This window comes from Camellia sinensis, chromosome 6, assembly GCF_055761805.1.
Source record: "Camellia sinensis isolate YWXY chromosome 6, ASM5576180v1, whole genome shotgun sequence".
Taxonomy (NCBI): domain Eukaryota; kingdom Viridiplantae; phylum Streptophyta; class Magnoliopsida; order Ericales; family Theaceae; genus Camellia; species Camellia sinensis.
The window spans coordinates 99745580-99756221 of NC_138966.1; positions in this window are offsets into that span (position 1 = coordinate 99745580).

Sequence of the window (10642 nt, forward strand, 5' to 3'; positions counted from 1 at the left end):
TATCTTAATATTGTCATATATTTCCTACTAAAGTATATATTTATTTATTTTTATTTTAGTATCTATCCAATATTTGTATTAGTTTCAATCCTTTCAACTTTGTTGGCTTATTTTCCTACGAAGGAAAATATCATAAATGCGAGCGTGCCAGTAAAGATTGAAAAATCCTTACAGATTAAATTCAAGCTAATTATCAAGCGATTGTGTTGACGGTTCTTTTGCCTCAATGAAGAAGACTTCAAAATTACCAAGTGTAGAGAAAAGAAAAATTAAAAGAAGAAGGAGGGAGACGGAGAAAGATGATTGAGTGAACAATCAAATTAATAATTAATTACCTCTACTCCGATGCTTCGAAAAGGAAGTGTTGAAAATAAAGTGTAGGAAATATAAATGACAAGAAAAAATAGAAATTAATGGTCTTTGATTTGAGTTCTGGATCCTTTTATAATGTAGCCATGAATGACTATTTATAGGCAAACATTTGTAGGAATGAACTACCTAAAACTACCCACTCTTCCTTTTTCTCTATTTCATACTCCATGATCTTCCATAACTTCTTTCAACCTCCACTTCATGCTCCATGTTCTCCATTTTGTTCTCCATCATCTTTACACATTTCATAATTTCTCATAGTTTCCAAATGAGTAGGAGGGTGTCACATGTCTTGTAATTATATAAATAATAAATAATAAAATTACAAATTTATGGTGTCAATATTACCTCCTGCAGCCATTAAAAATGATGTTTACTTGAATTTTTGAAGGGCCAAACCAAGCACATGATTAATCTAAGCAACAAAGTGCTTCAAATAATATCAATAAAGTGTTTTGAATGATATAAAAGCACCAAATGTTCACAATTTTGTCGGTTGAATGCAAGAGCCATTGTTTGACTACAACTGAAGCACACATACTATCATTATTTTGTGCCTTTTGTGCCTTAAAAAAAAAAATTGGCCATCAATTTGAAAAGATAAGCCATTCTTAACCACTTATTTAAATGCATAGGTTTTTTCTAACCAAGTTCAACATTTCAAATGGCTAAGTTGTCCTTTAGTGCATCAAATCCATCAAAACAATGCTTAAAGATGATTGTTTTATTAGTCATTTCATTAAAATTAAATTTTGATGTGAACCACAAATTCCAAAAAAGATTTTGAACACCAAGAATCACAGTACAAGATGGCCTTAAAAATTCAAACATCTTGACATTTTGAATAATTTCAAAAAATTCAGATTCATGAACATTAAATTGTTCACCATTCATAGCTATGTTTGGCTTGAGAACATGTTCTTTGGCCAAATAACTTTCATCATTCATTGACAAATGGGGTTGTTTTTCTATTTAATCCATTAATGGATTATGAAAATCCTCCATCTGAGTTTCATCATTTCTTGGTCTAATGGGTTGTTCCATTTCAGCCATTAATGGCTTAAGAAAATCCTCCATATGAGTTTCATCATTTTTTAACTTAATGGACTGTTCCATTTTAGCCATTAGTGGCTTATAAAAATCTTTCATAGACATCTTATGTCCATAGTTTGACTATCTAAAAATACGTTTTTCAACCTCCCAAGTCTTATATGGAACATTATTGTTGACCATGGTTGGCTTAACAACATGCTTTTTAACCATGTTACTTTCATAAATTGACTCTTTAAAAATGAGTTTTTTGACCTCCCGAGCCATTGATGAAATCAACTCTTTGCTTTTACTATTTTCAACCATGGAAAAATTTTGAAAAAATTCCCTAATTCCGGCCATTAAAGCCGCAGTTAGACTTGGTAGTGGGAGTTGACAACTCATCATTCCATTGGCGAGTTTCCATAACAAGTTGATGAATTTCTCTAATTAAATTATGTCTTTTTTCTTTCACTAAATAATATTGTAAGAGATGAAAATTTATTTCATTAAGAAAATGGATCTCTTCTGGAAGATCCAAAATTTTTTGTTTACGCCAAAAGATTTCATCTAGGCTATTTGAAATGGACGAATCCAATTCATTTTTCATTTCTTACACTTGACATCCCACTGGGCATGCCAAAAATTGTTGGCTTATTTTTCCTACGAAGAAAAATATCATAAATGCGAGCGTGTCAGTAAGGATTAAAAAATCCTTAAATTCAAGCTAGTTATCAAGCGATTATGTTGACGGTTCTTTTGCCTCAATGAAGAGGACTTCAAAATTGCCAAGTATAAAGGGAAAAAAAAAATTAAAAGAAGAATGAGGGAGATGGAGGAAGATGATTGAGTGAACAATCAGAGTAACAATTAATTACGTCTATGCTTTGAAAATGAAGTGTTGAAAATAAAGTGCAGGAAATATAAATGACAAGAAAAAATAGGAATCAATTGTCTTTGATTTGAGTTCTGGATCTTTTTAGAATGTAGCCATGAATGGCTATTTATAGGCAAACATTTATAAGAAAAAAAAACTACCTAAAACTACCAACTCTTCCATCTCCTTCATTTCATTCATTTCATGCTTCATGTTCTTCACTTTGTTTTCCATCATCTTTCCACATTTCATAACTTCTCATAACCTCCAAATGAGTATGAGGGAGTCACACGTCCTGCAATAATATAAATAATAACTAATAAAATTACAAATTTATTGTGCCAACAAACTTACTAAAACAAGGTTAATTTTAATTATATTAGGGCTACAAACGAGCTAAGCTGAGTCGAACTTTAGTCTGTTTGGGTTTGTTTATTAAGATTTTAACGAACTCGAGCTCGAGCTCGAACTTAATAAAAATTTAACAAACCGAGCTCAAACCGAATGGCTTAGACTTGACTCGAGTTCGAGTATGTTTACAAGTCTTAACGAGCCAAAAAATTTATAAATTCATACTTACATATGAAACTAAAATTACAATTAAAATTTTGACTATAAGATTATATAATATATATATATATATATATATAAATATACTAAGAAAAAATCAATATTTTACTAAAACAATAATATCTACCACCACTATTATATAAATGTACTATCTATAGTTAACTATTATTTACATGTATATTTTTTAAATATATAAATAACATATTTATCTTATTTTTTATACATATTTTTACATCATTTAATGTATAAATATGTTAACTGAGCCAGTTAACGAGCCGAGTTTTAGTATGTTTGGACTTATTTATTAAAAATTTAACGAGCTCGAGATCAAGCTCAAACAGAAAAAAGAATTTAACAAACGGAGTTCGAACATGCTCTTACCAAACCGAGTTCGATCCTATTCTCGAACGGTTCTGTTCATTTGCAACCTTAAATTATACAAAAAAATGTTGGACTAGTTATATTTTTCTCAAATCTCAAGAGGTACCTGAGTTTAATTCACATTATTTAAAGAGTAAATTACACTTTATCCCTTTCATATTTGACCACTTTCCCACTTTGGCTTTAAAGTTTTTGTTTTTTCCCTCACTTTAGCATTTCATGTTTTAAGCTTTTTTTTCTAATTTAATCCAAAAGTTAACTTCTGTTAAAAATTAGATACAAAATAATACATTGATAGTCACATAATATAAAAATATTTTATTATATATAACTCATACCTCATATTCCTAATTACCTAAAAAAAACTTACACATTTGTCACAAATTCAAATCTTAATATAATAATATATTTTTTATATTATGTGATAGTTATCCTGATATTTTCTGTCTAATTTTGAGCATTTATTAGCTTTGAGAGTGAATTAAGAAAAAATTAAAATATGAAAAACCAAAGTGAGAAAAATAAACTTTAAAGGCCCAAAAAAAAAAAAATAGACAATTGTAAAGGGAACAAATTGTAATTTATTTTTTATTAATTTTAAAATTAAATAATAAAAAATTAAAATTAAAAAAAAAAAAAAAAAAAGGCCAGCACAATCAAGTAAAACATGTGGCTGCTGCCAGCTGGCTAGAGAAGGATCGACTTGTAGCCTAAAGACACGTGAATAATGTTAGTCAAATTGAAGTACACCGAGGACTACTGTGGTCTTGGCTCTACCCGATTTCTCTGCCGACGTTAGACTATGCCAATATTTATTAACAATGGTATATGATGCCCACAATTCTCACTCTTATTCTAACCATTTATGAGGTTCACACATATAAATAAGTGAATTCCAAACACACATTTAGGGCTAAAATCAAATTAAAAGTCACGAAATCTTCAAAAAAATAGAGTCTCAAATATTTTTGATTTATTAATATCATGCACACCGTACATCAGTTACAGCAATTAAAAAAAATAAATTGTACTATACAATTACTTATTTTTTAACGGTTAAATTTAAAAAGAATAATTTTAAGGATCAAAATATTTTCTTAAAATTTTTACCAAATATATGAACATTTGGTAAAAATTTTGATAAACCAGTAGGCCTTTAGCATTTTTATTTTAAGAAATGAATTAGATCATTGAGCAATAATCAAATGATTGAGTTTGTATCAAATTTAAAATTTGAACTTGATTTTTATGTTAGAGCTTATGAGGTTCATCACATGTCTCGTTTTAATTATTTAAGCTATTCATTTTGTAAAATATTCTTTTTAGATCATTCCTGAAAAAAAGAAAAAAAAGAAAAAAAAAAGTCTATATGATAACCGTAGAATTTTTATTTTAAGACTCATCACATGTCCTGTTTTGATTATTTAAATTGTTCGTTTTGTAAAATATTCTGTTTAGATCATTCATGAAAAAAAGTATATCTAATAACCGTAGAATTTTCATTTTGTCATATTGGAAGCCGGATTTGGTTCTCGATAGGTTGATTTTCGATAAACTGTTGGTGTGGGTTCAGTTGTATGGACTACCGTTAGAATGCTTCACTGAAGAGGCCAGGGTCCGACTAGGACGTGCTGTTGGCGAGGTGGTTAAAGTTGATAATGATTCTCTCATGCCTCGCAATATCCGGTTTTTGCGTTTACGAGTGTGGGTTTTTCTGGATAAACCATTGATCAGTGGTTTTTTCCTTAAGTTCCGCAATGGTCAACAACATTGGATTAGTTGTCGCTACGAGCGGGTTTGTAAGATTTGCAGGAACTGTGGTCGTATAGGTCATACGATCAATGCTTGTGCTCTGTCCTTTGAAGAGGCTCAACGGCAACTTGATGATAATCTTCAAGACATGAGTCGGCGCCTCCATTCTCCGGTGATGACTCAAGCATCGTCTCCAATGTACTCTGCTACTATTCGAGCTAATGCCCATAGGCCGAAACGTCGTACTACTCGGATTTTTCAACAGTCCACACATTCTAATATGGAGATCCCTGAAGCAGTGATTCCACCTCCCAATGGGCAGGATTTTAATCTAGATGTGGATTTTGCCACTATGTGGGAACAAGATTGGGATGCCGGTTTACAACAAGGACGCCTGCGGGGAGTGCATCACCGACGGCCGTTGTCCAGCGGGATGGAGTTCTTTTGCCTGCCTTCTCCCCGCCGAATCGGCTAGTTGAGTCCGATGTACTTTCAGGCTTAGGTCAAACTCCGGTGGATTCGGTAGGTGAGCTGGAGGTAATGTGACATCAATGGGAGGGTCATCTCTCATCAATGGGCATCAGACCAGGGCAGTTGGTGGCTGAACGGGTTGGCGAGTTGACAGCTTCGCCGCGTCAAGAACAGCACATTAACTATGGATCCATTAATGGTCCCGATCAAGGCTCTCTACTTGCTTCAACGGAGGATGTTATTCGAGCTATTCAAGTCAATGGGCCTGGCCCACGGTTGAATTTTCCTATGGGCGAGGCCCCAATTACCACTCGGGCCTTTGTCCGAGAAAGCCCAAGTAGCTGGACAATTACGGGCTTGGCCAATCTTGAAGTTGGCCAATCTAGCTCTATGTTGGCTAATGGACCCCAGACACCTACTGTAGCAGCTGCACTTCCTAATCCTACTTCTTCTGTTTCTCTTGTTCGTGGGCCTTCAATCAGGAAACGACTAAGGGAAATGGAGTCCGGTTTTGACTTATTATATGATACAGAGCCCATGTTTGTTGTAGATACGGTGCAGAGCCCTTTCCAGGTTGGTCCGACTGGATTGTCTTTGCATGGTTCAGGTATGGTCTCAGATTCTGTGTATCCTTCTCAGAGCTTGGGTTCGCTTTTACGTAAGCATCTCCATCGTCCGAAGAAAGCAAGGTACTCTCCTCAGTCAGTCATGCATGTCCCTGCCCATGCTGTTCCGTGTCTACCACAGGAGGCGTTGGCCAGATTTATGCCACAGCGTCGCCGTCGGAAGTTACATCTTCGGTCAAACCATCTCCTGGCTGGTACGAGTTCTTCAATGGGTTCCTCTTCTCGACGTCGTCGGGGTCACTCCTCACATGTTTCTCATGGATATCGGAGGGGTGTTTCTCCTAATACGGGTCTTCTTGTGCAGGATGTTATCACCTCCGAATCGGGATACGATACGGGGGTCAGCTCACCGGAAGGCTGTGGTCTCGATTATGAAGTTTCGCAGGCATGTGCTCCATCTGATTTAGTGCAGGTTCATCATCAAACAAGCCGGTTTATGGCCTTGGTTTTAGATCCTAGTCTTGGGTCAATTCGACGGGTTTCGCAGGAGGTTATCCCACAACAACCTCCTCGCTCGCCATGAAGCTTCTTAGCTAGAACTGCAGGGGTCTGGGTCATCCCCTGACAGTTCAAGCAGCTCGTAATTTGATCCGTAAGCTTAAGCTCGATATTTGCTTCTTTATAGAAACCAAACGTACTGTGCTACAGGCTTCTCGGTTTGGGTCTCCTTTGGGTTTCAAACATCATTGTGGTGTGGATTCTAATGGTAGAGCCAGTGGCTTATGGGTTGGTTGGCATGATGATACTTTGCTTGAGGTGTGCGAACTGAATGCGAACTTCATTATTTTACAAGTTCATGATTCTGTGAGGGGGAATTGGTTCATCATTTTCATGTATGGTTCTCCCTGTATTCTAGCTCGGGGCCAAGTATGGAGTAGTATAGAAACCAGATTTCAGAACTTTCAAAAGCCATTCATTATTATGGGAGATCTTAATCAGGTTTGGGGTTGGGCCGAAAAACTCAGTTCACATAAAAGATTCATTCCCGGAGCACCGGCTTTTAATGATTTAATCTTTCACAATAGGTTGGTGGATCTTCCTTCTCAAGGGGTGTGGTATACTTGGTGTAATAATCGCAAGGAGACTGAAGCGGTTTATGAGCGATTGGATAGGGTGCTAGCTTCATCTAGTTGGACAGCCCTCTTCTCACAATTTTCACTTGTAACATTGCCTATTCACCGGTCTGATCATACTCCGCTATTCCTTGACACTAGCCGAATAGAACCTTCTGGGCCGAAATGGGGCAGATTTGAGGCAGTTTGGTTAGCAGATCCGTCTACTCATGATATTATCCAAAAAATTTGGCAAAGACCCATTCCTGATGTTGCTTCATGTGTTCAGCGGCAGACCATTGTTTACCGACATTTGAAAAATTGGAATGCTTTGTCATTCAGGAGTCTTCAAGGTCAAATTGATGACATTCACGCTCGTTTCCGCCAGGTCCAAGAGTCCTTACCAAATCTGGGCTTACATTCTACTGAACAGGAGCTGCGGTTACATCTTGATATTTTGTTACAGAAGCAAGAGCTTTATTGGGCTCAGCTATCTAAACAACATTGGCTGTCTTTGGGGGATCGCAATACAAAATTCTTTCACCGGATGGAGTCCTGGAGACGGAGTCGGAATCGCATTGCTCTCACCCAAGATCACGATGGCCATGTTCTCACTCAGCCCCAGGATATCCAAACGGCTTTTGTCGCGCATTTTAAGCACCTTTTTTCATCGTCATCGGCCTCTTACATTGGCTCAGGTTCCTTTCCCTCTCATTTTAATTTAATTAGTGTCATTAATACTCAATTGAGTCCTTATCATTCTACTCTCTTGGAAAATCCATTTTCCACTGAGGAAATACAAAAGGCTGTCTTTCAAATGGGAAAGTTTAAGGCTCCGGGGCCAGATGGGTTTATAGCTGGTTTTTATCAAAAATATTGGTCAATTATGGGATCATCTGTGGCTGAGGCTGTGTTGGGTTTTCTCACTACCGGATTCTTATTCAAACTGCTCAACAAAACTTTTATCTGCCTTATTCCCAAAACGAAGAGTCCATTGACGGTTCATGATTATAGGCCTATCAGTTTATGCAATGTGCTTTACAAAATAGGCGCTAAAGTTCTGGCTAATAGACTTAGTCTAGTGCTGCCGGGTTTGCTTGCTGATAATCAGTGTGCTTTCTTAAAGGGTCGACTTATATCCGATAATATTTTGTTGGCCCATGAAGTTATTGAATATATTAAAAAGCATAACAAACAGGGGAGTTTGTCCTCTTTTGGATTAAAGTTGGATATGAACAAAGCCTACGATAGAGTGAGTTGGGTTTTCCTTGAAGCGGTTATGGCTAAAATGGGTTTCTCACCTAAGTGGATTCAATTAATATCTCAATGTGTATCTACTGTTCAATTTGCTGTCTTGGTTAATGGCACCCCATCGGATTTTTTTGAACCTACTGCGGGTCTGCGGCAAGGCGACCCCCTTTCGCCGTATTTGTTTTTATTGGTGATGCATGTCTTTTCGGAAGGATTTGCGCATTTGGCGTCTCTTAACATATGCCGTGGTATTGCTATTAGTCGGCAGTCGCCCCCCATTTCACATTTGCTCTTTGCTGATGATTGTTTTATATTCCTCAACTATAAGATAGATGAAATTTGGTGCTTCCATTGGTTTTTAAATGCTTTTTGTCACTACTCCGGGCTGCGTATAAATTTTCATAAATCGGAGCTTTATCTTAGTCCCAATTTTTCACATTTGGCTAGGGACTGGCTGGTTTCTCTTTTTGGAGTTAAAGTTGTCCCAAAACCCGGCATCTATTTGGGGGCTAACTTGGGTTTCTCCGGGCGCTCAAAGTCGGACATATTTACTTCCATTTTGAGTAAAGTTAGCCACAAGTTACAAGGCTGGAAGTGTGATTTTTTAAATTTTGCAGGCCGGGGTATTTTGGTCAAACATGTCCTTCAATCCATACCGGTGTACCTTATGACTGTGTTTCGCATGCCTGAATCATTTCAGCATAAGCTTACGTCTCTTATTCGTCAGTTTCTTTGGGCCTCTTCCCGGGGTAAAGGGATATCTTGGAAAAAATGGACATATCTCTGTCTCCCAAAAGCCTGGGGCGGATTGGGTTTTCGAAATCTTATGTGTTTTAACCAAGCTTTGCTAGCTAAACAAGCATGGCGGATTCTTTCATGTCCCAATTTATTACTTTCGCGAGTGTTGCTTGGTAAATATTGTCAACGGCGTTCCTTTCTTGACATTCGCCAATCTTCGTCCTCTTCATGGGGATGGCGGAGTATTTTATGGGGCCGTTCGTTACTCGCCTCGGGGCTTCAATGGGTAGTGGGGAACGGACAACGTATTAACCCATTTGAGGATCAATGGATTCCGATTGTTTCAAATCCTTGTAGAGGCCGAGGTTGGACTGCTATTTGTCCTGGGTTGAGGGTTGCACATTTCATAGATCCCTTGCTACGGTCTTGGCGTCTTGAGTTATTGAAATTGTTTTTTCCTGCATATGTTCTCTCTTATATTGTATCCATGCACATTTCTCAAGTTGATATTGAGGAAAAAATGGTGTGGGGACCGACCAAAAATGGCGAGTATTCAGTCAAATCGGGTTATAGGCAGGCGTTGACCCGACAGTTTCCCGACCATTCTAGGCCTAATCCAGATTGGCAAGTTTGGAAACGCTTATGGCAGATCAAGATCCCCCCTAAATGGATCTTGTTTGTGTGGAAATGTCTACATAATATTCTTCCGGTTAAAACTGAATTAAAGAAAAGGGGGATGCCAATTGATATTATTTGTTCCAGGTGTTTTCAGCATGCGGAATCCCTTGAACATCTATTTTTTGATTGCCCCATTTCACAACGGATTTGGCGTGGGTCGACTTTGGGTTTAGATTTTGGGGTGGGAAGACCTCTATCCTTTTTCTCATGGTTTCAAGGCTGGGTGCAACAAATACATGACTCGGAGATTGTAATACACTCCATTACCTTATTATGGCCCATTTGGATGCAACGTAACTCTGTAGAATTTCATAGAGTTGAGGTGTCCATAGAACGATCGATCATGTTTGCTTCCGAGTTACTAACATTATTTCTTTCACCCCTGCACAATGTTATGAGATTTCTCACTCTAGTTCTTCTCCTCAACCCAATTTTGTTAAGCAGGTTATTTTGTAGACTGCTAAGCCATGCATTGCTGTTGGTCTGCGTATGCGTATTGTTGTGGATGGCTCTTAGGTTGCTGCAGGTGAGCGCACTGGTCTGGCGTGGGTTTGCTTTGATTCTGATGATCACCGAGTCTATGAGGAAGCTATTTTGGGACCTTCAATGTTATCTCCTCAACAAGCCGAAGCAGCTGCTGTTCTCCATGCTCTGCGTTGGGCAGTCCATTCCGGCATCAATCATCTGCTTCTTCAAACAGATTGCCTAGTCCTTCTTCTACTGCTCCACCACCATGCTCAAGAATCCGATTGGAGTCTCCAATCCATTCTAGCTAACATTTTGTCTTTGTGTAAATCTTTTGATCATGTTGTCTTACAAAAAGTGGACCGTGATGTGGTTCACGC